This window comes from Amblyomma mixtum, chromosome 4 (genome assembly GCF_055824585.1).
Source record: "Amblyomma mixtum isolate Tamu chromosome 4, ASM5582458v1, whole genome shotgun sequence".
Classification (NCBI taxonomy): domain Eukaryota; kingdom Metazoa; phylum Arthropoda; class Arachnida; order Ixodida; family Ixodidae; genus Amblyomma; species Amblyomma mixtum.
In genome coordinates, this window is record NC_143015.1 from 27,447,389 (window position 1) to 27,466,826 (window position 19,438).

Here is a 19,438-nt window from a genome sequence, read left to right on the forward strand (position 1 = left end):
TCTCGAGATTGTGCATTTACAACTTTGTTTGGCAGCCCATTCCATTTGGAGGCTGTTACAGGAAAAAAGGAATATTTGAAACAGTCCTTGTGAGATTTCTCTATTTGGACATGTCTACTATGTTTATTACAGCTTATGTGTGTTCTTGTTTCGTTTATGTATCACTCTTTTCTCGCATGCACTAAACTATTAATGACACTGTTAATGAAACTATTAATCAAACTATTAGTGAGGAAAAGCAAATCAGCTTTCACATAAAGGTGTGTCAAGGAGTCCAGCCTTCGGTATTGAGAGAAAATGAAGCTGGCGCTGATCTTTTTCAGCACGTCTTTGGAGCACGATACTGCATTGATTGATACTCAGCTCGATCTGAATTGTCTCAGTGTCATTATCTTTGCCAGAATTAAATCTGAGTACTGCGTCAGCGACAGCGGCCTCCGCTGCGGACAGTGAGGCCTGTCTGATCCTTGGTACAAGTGACCGAATGACTGAGTGTCGACTTTCATTTGCGTTTTGTGTTTTCCCTCTCTCACAACGCTCGAGCAGTTACCTGTCAGAGAGGCGTGTGTTGACAGGCAGCAAGACTTGTGCAACATGCGGACGCTGGTTGTACTTGTGTTTTGCTGGAGTTCCTTGCTTTGCCACTGCCTCGTTGAATCTGCACAACGACTCTTCACCTTTTGGGCACTTTGAGCGGTTTGGGCTTGTTGTCGGTTGAGGAAACATGGCAGAATGTGGCAAGAAGAGCATTTTGCATCCCATCAGTGTTGCCTCGGTGCATCTTCAGTGCCGTTGTGTAGTAATTTGATAGTTTTGTTTCAAGGGCTCATTTTCCCCTGCCACCAAGGCTCTGCTTTCCTTCTACTTGTTTTGGACAGAAGGCTTTGAAGGGACGCACCCATCCGTTCGTGAGCGTGGTTCACACAGTCTTCTTTCCCTGTACTCGAGTAGCTGGCATACTTTTTCTTTTCGGAGGCCATTGAAAGCCTGACTGTCTCCATCACACAACGTAGTTGTGTATCTGAGTCGTTGTTTTTGAAGAGACCTCCACCTCCATTTGGCCAAGCTTGCTCGAAGTTGTTTGGCACATATGGCCAGCTTCCCTTTCTTTTTACTGAGGATCCTCTTCTTTGGGGCCGAGGTGGCATCTTAAATGATACTAGTTCGATAATGCAGAAAAACCCCATTAATTCGGATTTCACGGAACTGGATGAAATGTCCGAGCTAGCTGAATGCCGAACTGAAGGACAGGCGCCTGTCCTTTGTCTCCTCGCCTTTTTGTGCGTGTGCTTGTAGCGCCATGTCTTTTTCAAAAATGCAAAACCAACTAGCCATCAGTCCCAACAACTAACCTGGCAACATACATTATTGGGGATTTCTTCATACCAGAAACTCGCATGGCAATAACTACTTTTCGCAGTTCTGCTACATTGTGCAGTGCTTACATGTACTCCGTTCAGTGAACCAATGCATACGTCCTATAGGACGCACAGTCACACAGGGCATCACCATACACCCCCCCCCCCCCCCCTTTGTTCACTTTGTTCAGTTCAGAGTGAAAGAAAAGCAGTATGCTCTCCCAGAAATAGATACGTTTTGCTTCAAATTGAATAATTCTCAAACTTGTTTACAAGCTAGCATCATCGACCTGCCAAGTATTCCGCTCTTTTTCACATTGTATCTCCATGGCAAATAATCAGTGCAAACACGCACTAAGCCTCTCCACTGTTATTTCGGTGGAAAGTGAATGCCTTGCGACATTGCTTAGCCTGCAAGCAATGCGCCATACCGATCCCTTTCCAAAGCTACAATCAAGAGTGTAAGCAAGAAACACAGATCCGCTCACCTTTCTTTCCATGAGATCGTCAAGGGGGAATTCTCTCAACTCGGTTTCTTGCTTCCACCACTTCATCCCATCCTTGGGACACTTGACAATCCAGTCGTTTGAATTCTGCTTGAAGCAAAACTCGCACGGGGCGTGCAAGCATGGAAGCAACGCCGTCTTGTTATCAAGCTTTCCGCACTCTATGCATATCTTGAGTGGCGAAATGGGCTCAACGAAGCGCACCATACGGCAACCAAGTTTGGGGTCGAAGCCACGCAGCTCAAGAGTACACATCTTACTCAGAGGCCACTTGCCAAGAGTGAACAGCGTTCTGACTTGTGGCTGCTGCTAAGCCTGGTGTGAACGAAATACCCAGCACCTCCACCAAGTGAGGGGGTTTCTGCACAAATGGTACAGGGCGTGGTGTTCACGGCAGACGACGCAGAACGGCGAGCAGAACGGCGGGCAGCGCAGAAGACGACCAGTCCAACCCAAGCGATCTTGTGCAGCGCGGCGGCGCTTCGTCTTTTAGCGACGCTTCGTCGTAGTCGGCGCTCTGGCAGCGATCGGCCTAGGCGGTATCAGGCGTGGCTGTCGTGGTTCGCTACACATGCATCCGTCCTATAGGACGCACAGTCACACAGGGCATCACCATACACCCCCGCCGCATACACACTCGCCACGGGAAAAAAGCACTTCTTGCGTACATGCTCATGTCTTAATTTAAAAGGGTCACAGGCTCCATGACAGCAGTCAGAACGTTGACAGCACTGTCCGCGACACGCATTTAACAAAACAAGGAAAAATAGTATTTTCAATTGATGGCGATAGTGATGAGCCTTCATATTTCAGCTGGACACCAGCATCATTTGTTGTGTAGTACCGTATTTTCCGGTGTATAAGACGCACCCCCCATACATGCAGGCTTTCAATGAAAAAGTTGATGCATAAGACGCAGCACCCTTGTTTAAGACGCGCCTCAATTTACCCAGTTCGGGCAATGAGACTCAACTATCAATTCTTGTGCAACAATCGCGAAGTACACTGTGCCTGTGAGAACAGTCCGTACGCAGCGCGATGTGATAGAAGAAAGGAGGTAACACTCACGCCGCCCAAAAAAACTCTCACATAGGCTCAGCAGCAACACTTCATTTTACTCAAAGCCTTCGAAGTTTAATCTTCTGATGTGCTGGCAAAAAGTTCGCCGTTTTTTGGCGGCAGTGTGCTGAGACACTCTCTTCGCACTCAGAATCACTGGTCTGATCGTAGTCCTGCTCGAGTGCCAATGAAGCCAGCAGGCCAGCCTTGCCAAAGCCTGCAGTTATCGTCGCCACTGTAACTGCACTCCAGGCCTTATGGGCCTACTTTGCAGTTTCGCTAAACGAAGTGCACCACATGGGTCTAGTTGCGGTCTAGCTGTGCTCGTCTTCGGTCATCCACGCCTCCCAAATGCACCGCAAAAGAGTTTTGAAGCTGCGGTGTACAGAAATATCCAGAGGCCGCAGAATCTTGGTCATGCCGCTGGGTATTATTGTAGGGGTGCAGTTGTTTGCCCTGATCTGTCTTAGCGTTACAGCTGTCATGTGCACCTGCATGCTATCCATGACCAGAAGGTCCTTCCGGGCATGAAAAAATCCATCCGGGCGTTTCGAAAAGCACTTCTCAAGCCAGACTTCCCTCACTTGCTCATCCATCCAGCCCTTCTCGTTAGTTGTGACAACAACACCAGGTGGCAGGCTTTCTTTTGGCATCGCTTACCTTTTGAAAATTATCGTCGGCGGCAGCTTTGTATCGTCGGCACAGCACGCAAGTATGAGAGTGAAGTGAGACTTTTCATGCCCATTTGTTCTCACTGTAACTGTCTTATCGCCTTTCTTCGCGGCACTTTCTGACATAGGAATATCAAATAACTTAATCCATGTTTACAGTGTGGCCTTCAAGGATTTTATTATTTTCAACTTCTGTCTTCACGAATTCTTGAAACTTCTGCACTTTCTCTCCGAAGTCATTCGGCAGCTTTTGACACATTGTCGTTCGCACTCTGAGTGACAATGCACTCTGAGTGACAATGCTTTGCGGCGTATAAATCTGTAACACCATGACGGCCCGCCAGCAAAACCATATCATAGACCGATGCGCGTGCTTTCAGACGTCACTGCACGGTCGACAGTGTCCTGCCTTCAGCACGTTGTTCAAGAGCCCACTTGAGGAGCCGGTCATCAAGTTCAGGTCACCGCGCCTTCTTTCCGCAGTCAGCCTTTTTCGCACTCTTGCTCGCCTGTCGTTTGCTGGGCGACTACCGCCGCTTGCGAATCATTTTCTCGGTGATGTTGAAATGGCGTCTTGCAGTCCAGTCACCGTAAGGTATGTTGCTGGGCGAGTTGGTTGGGGTACATCTTGAGAAAAACAGCGCTTGCAGACAAAGGACCAGAATGAGGAGTACACACAACTCGCTGACTAACAGCTTTCCTGCGCTGACTAACAAGATGTTAGTCAAGTTGTTAGTGGCTAACAAGATAATAGTCTGCGCAGTTGTGTGTCCTCTTCGTTCTGGTCCTTTGTCTGCAAGCGCTGTTTTTCTCAAGTACCAGTTACTGTGTTCAATAGCATACTTGACAGCAGATAACTTGAACTTCGTGGCATAGCTCTTGCACGACTTTGGTGCAAGAGCTATGCACGTGCAGCCCATGCAGGAAGTGGAAAACACACGCCGAAGCCACCATTGCAGTAAAATAGAAGTATTGGTTAGTGGTAGAAGTGGTGGCCTTGGTGTGAGGCGCGTTGTGTAGAAGCTCACCAGGTGGTGCGCGCTCGCTGCCCGAGCATTGGCTGCCGCCACCCCTGAGCAACACGCAGCGAGCGGGTTCGGCGTTGTGGAGTTTCAGAATGCTACCTTCATTTTTCTTCATGTTAAATATGTTGTAGCAGCATAGCATAGTGGGCATAGTGACGCCGCGATTAGAGATATGTGGTTTATATTTATATGTGGTTTTCCGATTAAAACAGTCAGTTGTAAGTCAGCGCGTGTTCGTGTCTCTCTTTTTCTTGGTCCTTCGTTTTAGTTGCGCTGTTTCGTTCCTTAAATATGTTGTTGCAAGGTGGCCGTGGCGGGCACGACACGTCGGCCACGGTTGCTAGCATTGCACTAGAGAACGAATTCTTGAGAAAAATCTGGTGAAACCAGCACAGGTTGCGATGACAGAGCTTCGTTCAAATTTTGGAAGGCTTCCTTTTTGGCGCGTGTCCTGTTGACGACATCAGCCTCCTGCTTCCATAGGCTGTACAGTTGAATTCCGCCACAACGAAATCGGCGGGGCGTACGAAAAATTTCGCTGTCGCGGAATTTCGTTGTCAAGAAATTACAGACGAGTCAAGCGAAAAAAAAAATTTATTTCCAGAAGTCCGTAAGCTTTGTCTGCTTGCGTTTTGCTGCCAGCAGCGGTGTCACGCGACACTCACACTCTGTTATGAGAGCCATCGCAACGTCGTCGTCGTGAGAGCCCAGAAACTTCCTGATAAGATCGAAGGCATCCATCACCTGCGACGAGGTTGCCAAGGCGGATGAATCCTGGGCGGAGTCGTCTTCAGCTTCGGACGGCGGCTCTTCTGGCTCGCGAACACTTTTAATGATGTCCTCATCACTCAGCTCCTCGTAAACAAGCACATCCGCATCAGCGTTGAGGAAATCGTCCAGCTCGATATCGCCAGGGACGTTTCCTGCATCCTGGAGGGATTTCCAGGCCGTACTGATCCCCGGAGTCAACGATGATGGAGCGTCATCCTCCGCGGCTGCAGCCGTGCTGGTCGCCTCCTGGTCAACAAACGCGGCGTGCTTGAAACAGTTGTTGATCAAGGTGGACCGCGTCACGTTCCACGCAGCAGCTATAATCTGAAGAGCCATGAAGAGGTCCACCTTCGTCTCCCTGCCCGTCTCGATATTCAAAAGAATACGCTGAATCAGCCTCTCCCGATAAGCACACTTCACGCTCCTGATAATGCCTTGATCCAGCGGCTGAATGATCGAAGTGCAGTTAGGCGGGAAGAATCTCACCTCAACGCTTGACAGCTTGACGTCGTCGATGCGGTGGGCAGAACAATTGTCCAAGAGCAAACAAACCTTTCGGTTCTGCCTGCTCATGTCGCGGTCAAGTGCCGTAAGCCAGTCCGCAAATATGGCACGGGTCATCCACCTGCCGTAAGCCAGTCCGCAAATATGGCACGGGTCATCCACGACCGCCCGTTAGGAACGTACTTGACGGGAAGGCTTCTGTTTCCCTTGAAGCAGCGCGGTTTAGCACTTTTCCCAATAACTTACGGGGGACGCCTGTCCGACCCATCCATATTCGTGCACAGCAGCACAGTTACTCTTTTCTTGCTGTGCTTGCCACCCTGGCAACGCTGCCCTTTAAAATCTAGTGTCCTCGCCGGCAGCATCTCATAAAAGAGGCCCGTCTCGTCCGCGTTATAAATATTGGACGGCACGTAGCCACTCATGATATCAGCCACGTTGTCCACCACCCATTCTGAGGTGCCGCCAGTGTCCGCGGAACTTGCTTCCCCGCACAAAACTTTCCCGACGACGTTGTGCCTCGCTTTGAAGCGATTGAGCCAACCTGTGCTGGCCTTAAAGTCATCCAGGGCTAGCAAACAGGCATAATTGAGGGCCTTCTGCTGAACAATGCTGCCGCTAAGCGGGATGTTCTTGTCTTGCGTTTCGACAAACCAGGTGTAGACAGCCTTATCGAGCTCTTCGTAAGTTGGCTGCGTCACCTTCTTGTGTTGAGCTGAAGTGCCCGACGCAAGTGCCTTGCCGATGTTTTCTTTGCTCTTCAGTATCGTTGATAACGAACTCGGTGCGATGCCAGAATCTGCGGCAATGATCGACTTCTTCTTCCCGCTTTCTGCTTCGGCGATAATACGCGCTTTTTCTTCTAGCGAAAGAAACTTCCGCTTCTTCGCTGGCGGCGACATCCTAGGAATTCAGCAGAGCAGAGACGCGACGAGACCACGCTAAACGGTGCACACACGAAGGAAGAAATGGTGATGCGGAGTGGGCTTCTTCCTGCACTGACTTCCGGTGAATTCCAGCCCGCCTCGCGTTTTCCTTTTTTTTTTTCTCCGACAGGGCACGAAGCTCCGCCCACCGGTCCACAGACTGCCTGAAACGCGCTCGGTGCCTAGCAGACGACGCGGCCACGGAGGACGCGACCGAAGACGCTAGCAGATGGAGTGCGCTGGCGCATTTTACACACGCTTTCGAGGAGCCCCTCTTCGCTTGGAGGCCGCGAACGCTTACCAGCCAACACCGCTCGCACGTGATCATGACGCGCTTTCCTGCTTGACAGGAAACCGCGAGCACCATGACAGCGAGCTACATCAATCGAAGAAGCCCAGCAAAGAGCCAATGAGCGGGGCGTGACGTCACTTCAAAAATCACGTGGGCACCTGGAGGAAAAAAAAAAAGCAAACGAGCGGTGTGCGTGAGGAGGATGTGCGATTGAGTGCGCGCACCCCCCAGCGGTCTGCGATGCAAAAAAATTAATGGCGGGAACGGGAAAGTCGCTCTTCAGCACTCAACTTCTGAAGAAAGACAAGACGGAGGGGCCACTCACTCGCGAAAATTCGCAAAAAAAATTCGTAGAAGCGAACACGAGCTCGCAAAGTACTTTGTTTTTGAGGAAATTTTAATACATTAAGTCCTATGAGGGTTTCACGGGGAATGCAAATTACTTCGTTGTGGCGAAAATTTCGTTGAAGCGGCGTTCGTTGTACCGGGATTCAACTGTATGTGAGCAGACTCGCCGCTTCCGAGTAATTCAGTGTGTAGTGCTGGTAGGAACTAGTCATACCGAGGAGAAACTGCACATCGTTCGTGGTTGCTGGCGTTGGGAAATCTCTGGTAGCCGCCACTTTAGTTTTCATGGGCTCACGCTTTCCTCGCCCTATTTCGTGCCCCGGGTATGTAGCTCTTGCTCTACTAAAGTGGCACTTTTCCAATTTCAGCGTCAGTCAGTGTCAGTCCTGCGGCCCTGAATCTCTCGAAAACTTTTCTAATGTGTTCCACGTGAGACCTTTAGTCATTCGAAAATACAGCTACATCATTGCGGTAGGGCAGTGCGAGGTCACTGAGGCCTTCAAGCACCCGGTCCATTAAGCTACAAAAACATAATGGTGCGTTTTTCAGGCGAGAACTCATAGCAATTGGCTGAAAAACTCTGAAAGGTTTGATGAACGCCACATAGCGACTGGCTCGTTCAGTTAATGGCACTTGCCAAGTAGCCTTTCACCAAATCAAAAGTAGAAATAAACGTAGCCCCGCTTACCAATTCTACTCTTTCCTCAGTATCGGGTGACAGGTAGGTTTGGTCAGCGTTATTAGATTACCTCTTTTAGTTCGCAAACTCTGCCGAGATGCGGCGGCAAAACGTGGCCCCCTTGGGCTCCCACTCGCGGGGTGGCGCTTCTGACGCCACTGGCTCGGTCGCATCGTCACGGAGCCAGCACGCGGCGTTAACCAACGGCGTTAACAGCAATCAATTCCGTTTAAGGGGAGCTATTTCCGAGATAGCGAGCAAACACTACTTCGATTGTGCAAATCTTTTGAGCCACTAAAGCGATGTCACATGGACGAGATTTCGCTGAGATGCCCACACCTTGTTAGTGCTACGCGGGACAACTAAACATTCACTTGTGAAGAGTAATTGCGTTGCTGTATTTTTGAATTCAGTTCTCTATTAAATTACATGTTTGCGGTCTCGTTTGTTCCAGAGCACTCAAGGCTAAGATACGCGTTATTTAAAAGCAAGGTACCGAAGTACTTAAGTGAAAGCTCGCCATTTTTAAGGCTATAAAACGAGAAAAACGACGATGACAAAAGTCAAACTAAAAACAATTTATTGAATCGATACACCAAACGTGAACTGAGAACCAGTTTTCAAAAGACTAAGTTATAGTCAAACTAAAAACAATTTATTGAATTAATGCACCAAACATGAACTGGGAACCAGTTTTCAAGAGCCATAGTTACAAGAGACGCGCTTTTTTGTTTGCTACAGCCACCTTTTCCTTGCATTCTAATTTATGGTTAAAATCTCGTGAGAAAAAGTGCTTTTTTGTCACAATGACAAAGTTCAATATCTGGCAAGTGAATGCAGACATGTGGTCGGCACAGCCCAAGCGAGCAAGGCTGCACTCTTCGAGCTCTTCGAGCACCTTCCAGGATATGTTTTCACAGGCTCCAGCCTCATCCAATGTGGCAGAAACTACCGTATTTACTCGAATGTAACGCGACCGCGAATGTAACGCGAGGGGTGACTTTACATGCTGCCCAGTGGGAAAAAAATAAAACCACGAATATAACGCGAGGCTTACAGACGCAAAACAAAGTACCTTTAATGAACATCGTGGCCAACATGTTTATTCATCTTCCTCGCTTTCAGACTCGGAGTTCTCGGAAACAGAGTCCTCCTTTTCGCTGTTGACCTCCCAGACGATGTCATCCTCTGTGCCATCGAGGTTATTGGATATGCAGCACTTCTTGAACGAACGAACGACCATGTCGTGAGGCAGGCTGTACCACGCGGCAGACTCAGCGATCTGAGAAGCGCACGGTCGCTTGATTCTGCTGGAGGGCGTCAGAGCCTGATCTTCCCGGATCCAGTCGTTGTACAGTTTCCGTACCCTGTCCTTGAACGGTTTATTCAGACAGACGTCCAGTGGCTGCAGCACAGAGGTCATGCCTCCGGGAATAACTACAAGGCGAGTTTTTGTATTTTCCAGCCTCTTCTTCACATCAGGAGTCAGGTGTCCGCGAAATGAATCCAACACCAGGATTGATGCTGGGTGAAGAAGCGCGCCTGGTCGACGACACCACACGGTTTTAATCCAGTCGAGCACCAGCGATGCCTCCATCCACCCCTTCTCCTGGCAGCGGACGATAACATTCCTCGGGAACACCTCCTTCGGCATAGTCTTGCGCCGAAAAATTATGTATGGCGGCAGCTTGTGGCCATCTGCTAGGCACGCCAGCATCACCGTACACCTCGTTTTTTCGTTCCCAGTGGTCCCAATACGGACTTCTGGGGCACCTACACTGTGAACAGTTGTGGCCATCGGCATGTCCAGATACACCGCAGTCTGGTACCAATATGCCCCAATGGCATATTCGACGAACGGCGCAAGTTGATCACATAGCGCTGAAATTCCTGCAGCTTTTCTTCAAAGTCTCCCGGTAACTTCTGCCGTATCGATGTTGTTCGCCGCAGAGAAAATCCATTCCTTCTCATGAACCGTTGGGCCCACCCATGAGATGCCCTGAACTTCTCCGAGGGTATACCCATCTCCCGAGCAACGTCTCTAGCCTTCCAACGGATCAGCTCGACACTGACCCCCATGAGACGGTTGCGCTGCTCGATAACAAAGTCCGCCACTTTTTTTTGCAGCTCGACGTGATGGCCGTGGCGAGGCCCACGAAATCCTTTGCGGTCGGGCTCACATTTAAAGAGCCCCTCCCGTTGCAGCCGCCACCCGCGGATGGTTGACTCGTTGAGATCAAGTCTTCGAGCTGCAGCAGAATTCCCGAGCTCTTCAGCTAACAAAATCGCTTTTCTCTTAAAACGAGCGTCGTACTGAGCACGACGCGTTGCCATCGTGTGCACTGAATTGACTGAATCAACACCGCGAAAGACGCCACAAGAACACCACACGTTGAGCGCAAGATTGCAACGAACACAAAGAACGCTTTGGCTTTGGATGGATGGGGATTTGACCTAATTTGGCTTCCCTGGTACCCATGTTGCCAACATAAGATAGCAAAACTGCGGAAACCGAAACCGAGCTGATAGCTTAGAAATGGCTGCACCGCGGCACTGCTTTAGGCCATTCGAAGTGCAGTATTCGATTATAACGCGAGGGTAGACTTTAAGCGGAATAAATCTTGGAAAAAACTCGCGTTACATTCGAGTAAATATAGTACTTCATTGGCAACTTTCTTCACACTCAACATCTAGGCTGTTGTATGCTTCATGCAGCCCTCCTGGAAACTTCTGTAAGTTGTCAGATACGCATCACAGCCAACAACGGGCAGCGGACTGCTTATATCTTCTAAGCACAGAACGCATGCTGTGTGCTTTTCAAATTTATGCACTACGTATCCACTCAGGTAGTAGACAATAGCACCATCCGCTCCTTCCTTGAAGTAGGAGTGATCGTCGTCCTGCTCTTCGAGCTCATTGGCTGCTTTAGATGTCATCTCCAGCAGCTCTTTTTCTATACACTCACGAAAGGAAGCATGCTTGGTGCGGTAAAACTCTCTTGTCTTCCGCAATGTGTCCTGTACGCTGACAAGCACACTCCCAGGTACACCTTGCACACTGCCACGCAACGCAGTCTTTGTCGGAGTGTACAAACTGAGAAGCCGGAATATCTGAGTGAGATTGATGACCGTAGGACGAGACTCATTCCCTCCGAATGAACGGACAAGTCCGAAGTGGCACTGGAAAAGACACAGGGCCTGTTAAGCTACAGAGAACTTCACCACCGATAGCTAAACACTCAGAAACCGGCAGTAATCACATTCTCACCTCCAGGAGGTCCTGGCTCAACTTTGCTGTAAAAACACAGTGTGCACCCTGATCCAGCAGGAACTCAATGATGTCAAGCGTTGGCAGCAAGGTAACACGCCGAGATTCAGTGGTTAATTTCGACGCAAAGAGCTTGAGACCTTTTTCCACGGAGTTCTTTTCTGTGGTATTCAACATTTCCAAGAAGTCTCTGATGACCGGAACGAATAAGGTCTATCTGGATAATAAGGAGGATAGCGCTCAATATTTTCTTGAGCACTGCATGCCATCTTTCTGCGATATTACTCTGTGGATGATAAACAGCTTTGTAGGATTCGTATCTTACATTTTTCTAGAAAAGTGGCGGTTAGTGTACTATTCAAAGTTGTTCCCTGCTCAATTCGTATTTCCGCAGGGAATCCGACTCGCAAAAATGCAGCTAACAGACCGTCCACCGCCTCAACAGAAGTTGCTTCCTTTAGTGGTACAGCCTCAGGGAATTTAGACGCGGGACACAACGACTTCAACAGATAGTTGTGCCCCGATTTGGTTTTTGGTAACAGCCCCACAGTGTCAACAACTCGGTGGAAAGGCTCAGAAATTATAGGTACGCTTGGTGGTTTCCACGTGTCGGTAGATTTCCCGACTTTCTGGCAAACCTCACAGGTTCGGACAGAATCCTGAACATCCCTTAAAACAACCTGGCCAATAAAATTCCTGAAGCAACCTTGCTTTCATTTTGTTTATGCCAAGGTGTCTAGCCCATCAATTGTGACAGAGGTGTGGCAGTTACCTGCTATATCGAGCAGGTACTAATAGCTGATCAAATTTTCTTCCTCGTTTATCCTCGTAGTGACGGTGCACAACCCCGTTTTCATCCCGGAAGGAAATGTTCTGTGATGACACGCCTTCTGTCATGTCATTTCTGAAGACCTGAAGAGTCGGGTCGCTTTTCTGTTCCGACCTCAGCCTCCCTTTGTTCACCTCAAGCAGCTTATCCAGGCTATGCGCAGTAGGAGCAACAAATGATGTCTTTGGCTCACTTTCCATTTTTCTCCAGAGCACTGGCTGCTCTGCGCCTTGTGTGACACGCCAGCCTTGTTTTCCTTAGGTGCAGCCACTTCAACATGGCACCTTTCCTCTTTCTCCCCAACTTGGGCATTAATTAGTTCACTGGCATCAGCTGCTGTCTCCTGATCTTGGTAGATATGCTTCTGTGAAAGTTGTTGCGCTTTAGCCCAAGTTAGAGACATTACTTGGGCTTTGACGTCAGCGAACGCACTACCCCTTTCATTCAGAAGTTGTTCCGAACTGTTCGAAAAGGGATAAGGGTAGCCTTCGGGGATACCCTTCGATACAGCTGCTGCCGTGTTTAGTGTGCCAAACGGACCCTCAGTTTCGACCTTAGCCATTGGTAGACACGGAGTCTTCACTGACTGCCCAATGAATCCATGTGCACTCCGATACATAGTATTCCTTGGTGACATATTTATAGGATGTACCACATTCATGGTGGCTGCCGAATCCCTCAACACTCTGCATTTCTGTCTATGATGAAATCTCTAGTGTACGGCTGCAGAAGGTCATGGTTTCTTGGGTGTTCACTAAACGAGGCCAACACTGGCCTTCCTTTCGTGTAGTTTTGAACAAAATGGCCTGGCTCTTTACAAATAAAGCACGTCAAAGGCCTTCTTTTTTCAAGCTCTGAATAATGAGCATCACTCTCTTTACTCCCAGACTCCTGAGCCTTACGTAAGGTATCGGGGTGCAGCGAACCACGTTCTTTGTTGTCTGCATCTCCACGGGCCTTCTGCTGCCCTCGGGAATAAATTTCTGCTCCCGGTACCCGTTCCTGAAGTCTTGGCCCGCCTTAGGCTGCTTAAAGTTGTGGCTTGTCACGTACCCGTCTGCAAGCTGTGCCGCTTTTTTCACGGACAGTCCATCTTGCTGGTCCCTGACCCATGAGCGGATGTTTTCTGGCAAGGTCTCAAGAACTGCTCCAGACAAACCAAATCCTTTAGCCTTTAGAAATCGTCCCCTGCCTTTGAGCTTTTTACCCACTGCGTAAGGTTGTCATTTCAAGTGGAGACAAATTTAAAAAACTCATTCTCTATTTTTCTGGATGTCCGAAATCTCCTCCTGAACTCTTCTGTGGAGATCATGTACTTCGCGAGCCGGATTGATTTCACCAGATCATAGTTACCCACTTCACTAGAACTCAAGCGAGCCACAACCTGCTGACAGAGCAATGCCATCAACTTTTCTGGCCATATTTCGCAGCTAATGGACTGTCTCTTGCACATCCTTTCGAAATTGACGAGGTAGAGAGCAATTTCTTCGCCTGCTCTGAACGGCTGAAGCAAATTCGTCATCTTATTATTACCCCTTGAGGTGTGGCGGCACTTTCACCCCATTCTAACTTTGCCCGTTCAAGCCCCGCCTTCTCCATTTCGAGCTCAATCTTTTTGTTCTCTCTCTCAGCTTCCAATTCAGCTCGTTTCTTTTCTTTGTCTTTCTGCTCTTCTCTCTCATCAGCCTTCTCTTTCTCCAGACGGCGTATCTTTTCCTAAGCGTCCATTATCTCGTCCTCTTCAAACTTCACCTCTTCAATTGCATGGCGAATCTCTGGTTTCCTCATACTTTGGTTTACCTCTAAACCAAGTTCAGCTGCCAACAGCAGCAGTTCGTCTTTACTTAATTTCTTTACATCCATGGTTGGCGAGAGCCGACTACAAAGTCTCTAAACTAATCACACACCCAATGGTGATCAAATGCAGTCTGTTCCTCAGATAGAACCCAGTTCTATATCACCTGGCAATACGTAGTCGCTTCAGTACTCGCCCAACCAGGAACCCGCATGGTCACCGTGCCTTCCGAAGTCAGGAACGCGAGCCCAAAAGTCGGCGGCGATCCCAGATTGTCGAGGTTGCCTTTGAGCAGTTATTTTCATGCCTGACCTTCACGCTGCGACGAAGGTGACTCCCTGAGCCACGTAGCGGAGCTCCGTTGATCCCGGATCCTCGAAGGCGCTCTCTCGTCAGCAGTTGTCCACCAGCCTTTTCCTTATCCCACCGCTGCCAACCAGTTTATTGCGAGGTATGGGCTGTGGACTCGGTGAAGGTTAGGAATTGGGTCTTTATTTAAAGAATCGGACCCAAAAAAGAAAAGAGGGCCCCAGGCTCTTGGAAGGTGCAGACTGGCTCCCCGTCGCGTTTTCGAACGCAGTGTTCGCGTGACCAAGCTGCGGGTTTCTCGGAAGGGAGCGTCCTTGTCTGCTGAAGGTCTCGTTTTTTGAACGCCGTGTTCACGATGAGGCCGGCAACCTGCGGCGCTGAGGGTAGGCCAGAATGCTCGCAGCACGAATAGTTTCTGGAGATCGCAGGCCCACAGGCCAGTAGCATCTTGCAATGCAACGCCCTCATGTAATGCCCCATACCAGGGGCCTTTGAGGTATCATTTAAAAAAAAAATATATCATATGGTTTTGTTGTAAAAAACACTGAGATCTGCAACACAAGAGAACGCAGCGCATGGCATTTACCTAGCTTTACTGGTTCTTTTCGTAATGCACACAGTTGATGTGTCAGCAGTGAATCGCATGTTTAACATGAATTTTTTTGAATTTTTTCAACTTCTCCTGAGTTGCACTTTCATGGCAAGCTGCTTAAGCATGCTGCTTCTTATCCAGATTCGCATTGCTGAAACGAATAGCGCGTGGAAGGGTTTATGTTTATCAAAGTCTTTTCCTAAAGCTGCCTATGCTTATCTCGGCCAGAAAATACCGCATTGCAAAATACACAAAATAGCTTGCCACACATCTGTATATCAATCGTCGCTTTTCCGGCGTACAATGAACCTATAAAACCAACTACCCGAATGTTTCGTTTCGTCTGCTGATGGCACTTTTCCAGTTCTGTTGATGCAGCGCCTACGAGCGCCACTGTGAAAATTGTATTCCTGTTCCTTTTATTTCTTCTTTAGTTTTTTTAGGTACAGTATATACCGCTTATAATGCATACCGCAGGAGTCTGGAAAATCCACATTATATGCGCACTGTGATCAAAACGTAGCTTTTCCATGCATTCACATACATATTCAGTATGGCCAGCCTACCTTTAAAGTCACTGTCGTCGACTGCTGGTGTGGCTGTGCTGCAGAGACTTGCGGCGGCTGCTGATAACCATTCGTTGACAGTGAGGCTTGTTCTTCTGCCTGGTGCTCCTCAACCTCTCCATCAGTAGCAGTAGCAGATGGGGTTACTGGAGGCTCTGTGTCGTATATGTTGAGGAGCAGCAGGGGATTCTGACTCTAATGCATGAGCAAAAAAAAAAAGGCGAAAATGATAGTAGCCAACCTAATAGCCTCTTTTCCTGCAACTGGATCCACGTGAAAATGAACACACTCACATCCACCTAGTATTTACCCAATTCCAACGCGCCCCCGATTCCAACGCGCACCCAATTTACGGCACCAAAAAAAAAAAAAAAATTTCAAGCCCCGATTCTAACGCGCGCCCGATATTGGTAATAATAAAAAAAAAAAACTACAAGCCCCGCTTCTAACGTGCATGTGACTTCCACGAATGAAAATAATTTGCAACCGTTTTTATATTTTAAGGGGAGATGCGGGTGAAAAAACCGCGATTTTTTTCGATAAAGTCGATTTTGTATTTTCTTGCGTTTTGTATTCCCCCAAGCCTCTTCTTTTATGTGTAAAAAAATCAAAGCCGATAATCAATGGGAAGTTAGTAAACAATACAATTAAAGCACTCGCGGTGGCTCGCGAAAGTGCGAATTTGACCGAATTTCGGGAACGCGGCATTTCGCTCCACGGCGTCGCCCGCTCTTGAATATTCGCGGGGAAGTAGGCCTACCCATCGTCTACGAGAAGCCACTTCGGCAGCGGCGCATTCTTGATAAAAATACGAAAAAAAAGATCGTTTCCCGCCCGAGTCGAGCGTCGCGACTGGCCCTTCAAATCACGTGGTACGATCGGAGCCGTTCCATTGGCTACGAGCATTCCACCGCACTGTCGGGCGCAGACGCTCTTTCTTCGTTCTGCCGCCACCGAGACGTGAACCAACGCTTCTGCCCGGGTTTTTCTCCTATCTCCGCTATGGATGTGACTGAGAAACGAGATTTTTGCTGACGCAATTTCCTGACAAAGCATCAGTATAAAGGAAGACGCCCCAAGCGCAAGCGGAGAGCTCCGGTTACGGGAGGTTCGTCTGCTGCTAGGCGTAACTGCGGCAACGGCGATGCTTCTTGCAGAGCATCGATGACTTCGTCAGTGCGTCTGAGCGAAAGATAAAGATCTTCGACTGTAAAAACGGGCGCGGGAGCGCTGTTATCTGTGAGATCGGCATGATGCACGACCTTGTCAGCGGCGCGGCGTGCCCCGCCTGCGGACGATGTAATCTCTGTCAGAGAGTCGGCCGCAAAACAGAAAGGAGTCTCATCGTTTTTGGAACTTTACCGCCGAAATGACGCGTTTCCGATAACCGTTGTTTCATCAACATATTCTTCGATCCGCGTATCTTGATCGTGCAACGGCAGTGATGAGGCGTCCGCCCGCGGCAGTGCACGGGATACCGTCGCCGTGAACGCGGTCCGTGGTCGCTGAGCACGCGACCAATGACAAGCGCCACACCGGTTGAAAACGGCTCCTGCGACGCAGAAAACGACGACGACGAGCAAACGTGCTCCCATGTTTCCAGCAGTTAGTGAGCTCCCACATCGTATAATGGCGATGACGATGGGCAGCTATGGGGCAGTTTCGGTTTGCACTCGAATCCAACGCGCATGCGATTTTGAGACGTATTTTCCCCGAAAAAAGGTGCGCGTTGGAATTGGGTAAATACGGTATTAAGTTTTACAAGCCACAGGAGTCGAATAATAAAATCAACACATGTCAAAATCATTCTCCTATTACTATTCAGCATTATATTGCATTTAATGTTCAGTACTGCATTGTCATTGTTGTAATCCAGACCTTGTTTTGCTGATCAAATTTTCACTGATTTCTCATCTGTATCCTCAGAGTTAAATTTAAACAATTGTTCTCTTTTTCCACTCTAATAAATGTGACTGCATTTTGAGCATTTATGTACTTTTTATATTTAAAGGCAGGAGTTGTTGCTACCTTTCAGATAATTTTTATCAGATTCTTCACAGGAGCTCTCCCTGATGACTAGCCTTCGAGCCGCCTCCTCCCATGCTTTGTAAATAAACTGATCTTTAATCAATACCATAATTACAATCACTTGAAATTCTCTGTCGTGTTGCCAACATGTATATAAACGGCCAACATTATGAATAACGCATGTGTCTTCTGCTGTCCCTAAATATACATCTCAGGCTCCAGTGTGCTTCTAATTTCACTATTGATTAAGCACATGGTGCCGTCGAGTTGATTGATAACAAGTATGATCGCTGCATGTCACGTTCTGAACCATTGTGTTAGGCTGGCTTACTTTCTATTAGTATGGCGTACTGTCACAAGCTGCCTCCAAAGGCACTTTCTTTATGCGCACTGAGCCCAGGCCGACCATTTTTTGCACCAGTTGACGATCAACTAACAACGGGTAGAGGAAAAGGGGTCAACTTCGAACTGTCAAGGGCTGCCGGCTTTTGAAAATGACGTCGTTTCTGCGGAGCCGTGTATACACGCATCCGCGGCTAAAGCACAGCATGCAGAGAACGGCAAGAGGGATCCGAAAAGCCAAAGCGTAGCCACGACCACGCGCGCTGCCGCATTTTTCTCCCCATTGTCGTCTGACTGGAAGCATCGGGTCTCAGGTCTTAACGAGGGGTCATCCATTCCGCCTCTTTCCAGTCCCGAAAGGTCCGTGTGACAGTTCCCTCTGCAGAAAAGCGACCTTACTAAACCTGCCACAGCCCCTTTCAAAGAGGCTGGCAGTGTAGCTACATAAATTAAAAAGAATACCACAAATAGTCTCTCATCCGTCAGTCAAATTACTAAAGGATAAAAGTCAGGAGTAAGCATGACACAGACGAAGCCTTTTAATTGCTGTTTCATTTGTAGAAACACATATAGCACAAGCAGACAGACTCATAACATGTTCCGAGTTCTGCATGCACTTTAAAATTTGTGTGGTGAAGATCAAAAGCAGAAAAATGCGACACTGGGCGCACGCGTCAAAACTCACCATCCACTGTTCCTAACAGGCAACTTTGGGTAGCTGCCGCCGCAGAATCGCTGCAGTAACCAGCTGCTCCTTGCGCCGAATTGCTGCTACTTGCTCCTGCATTCATTGCGGACCTCTTCGCAGAGGTAGCGCTGTTGCTGGCCAGTTGCTGCCTCTTTTTGTCAACAACACTGCTCCCATTGCGGGGAATTATTCGGGGCTCGTAGTTGACAGCCCGGGCATAATCTGATAAATCCTGCAGGATCTGTTCTTTTTCAGTATATTCCTCCTCCGTGCCCAACCTGAATATGCCAAAATACGCGCATCACATAAACAACCGAACGACAGTCTACAACTGTTTAGCAGTATACGCAAACAAAACTTACTTCTTCAGATTCTTTGAATCCTGTTGCCTCCAGTATCCCAGAAGAAGATCAGTCCTGTCCTTCACACCACGCAGCGTAAGTTCTCTGTTTATAGCTTTTTTAACGTTTGTAACTACCGCTATCCACTTAAGGTCGTCACCAAATGGCCTCGTTGCTGCTACTTCTCGTAGAAGACAAATATCCTCCTGTGCTGTGTAGCATCTGCGAGGCTTCTTGGCTCCTAAATGGGCCTGCGCCGCAGTCGTAACCGACGAGACGGTATTGCTGGCGTTCATGCTAGCGGCTGCCATTTTGGATAACCCAGACACGCCAGAGCGCGCCTGCGCGCTGCGTATGACTGCGCTGGCGAGGGCCTTTCAGCGGGCGTAAAAATCGCTCCGTAAACCCGCTCGCCGCCTCAGCGTTCTGCGCTTGCGCAGTGGCGTCTCCGCTCCGCTGGCCGTAAACCCGCTCCGCTGGCCGTAAACCCGCTTTGCTAAAACTCTCTGATGTCTTCATCTGTGACGGTTACTTCACACACG

General features: G+C 48.7%; 1 long non-coding RNA gene and 1 pseudogene across 1 annotated transcript in view; both read right to left on the reverse strand.

The window, feature by feature from the left end:
• LOC149345984 (uncharacterized) overlaps window positions 1-18,795 on the reverse strand; it is a 43,763-nt gene extending 24,968 nt beyond the window's left edge. Inside the window, exons 1-2 of the long non-coding RNA XR_016292044.1 lie at window positions 18,553-18,795; window positions 15,498-15,692 (exon numbers count right to left, since the gene is read on the reverse strand). This is a non-coding gene — a long non-coding RNA (uncharacterized LOC149345984). The remainder of the gene's footprint in view (window positions 1-15,497; window positions 15,693-18,552) is intronic.
• Window positions 8,522-11,609, reverse strand: LOC149345986 (uncharacterized; annotated as a pseudogene).
• Window positions 18,796-19,438: the final 643 nt, after the last annotated feature.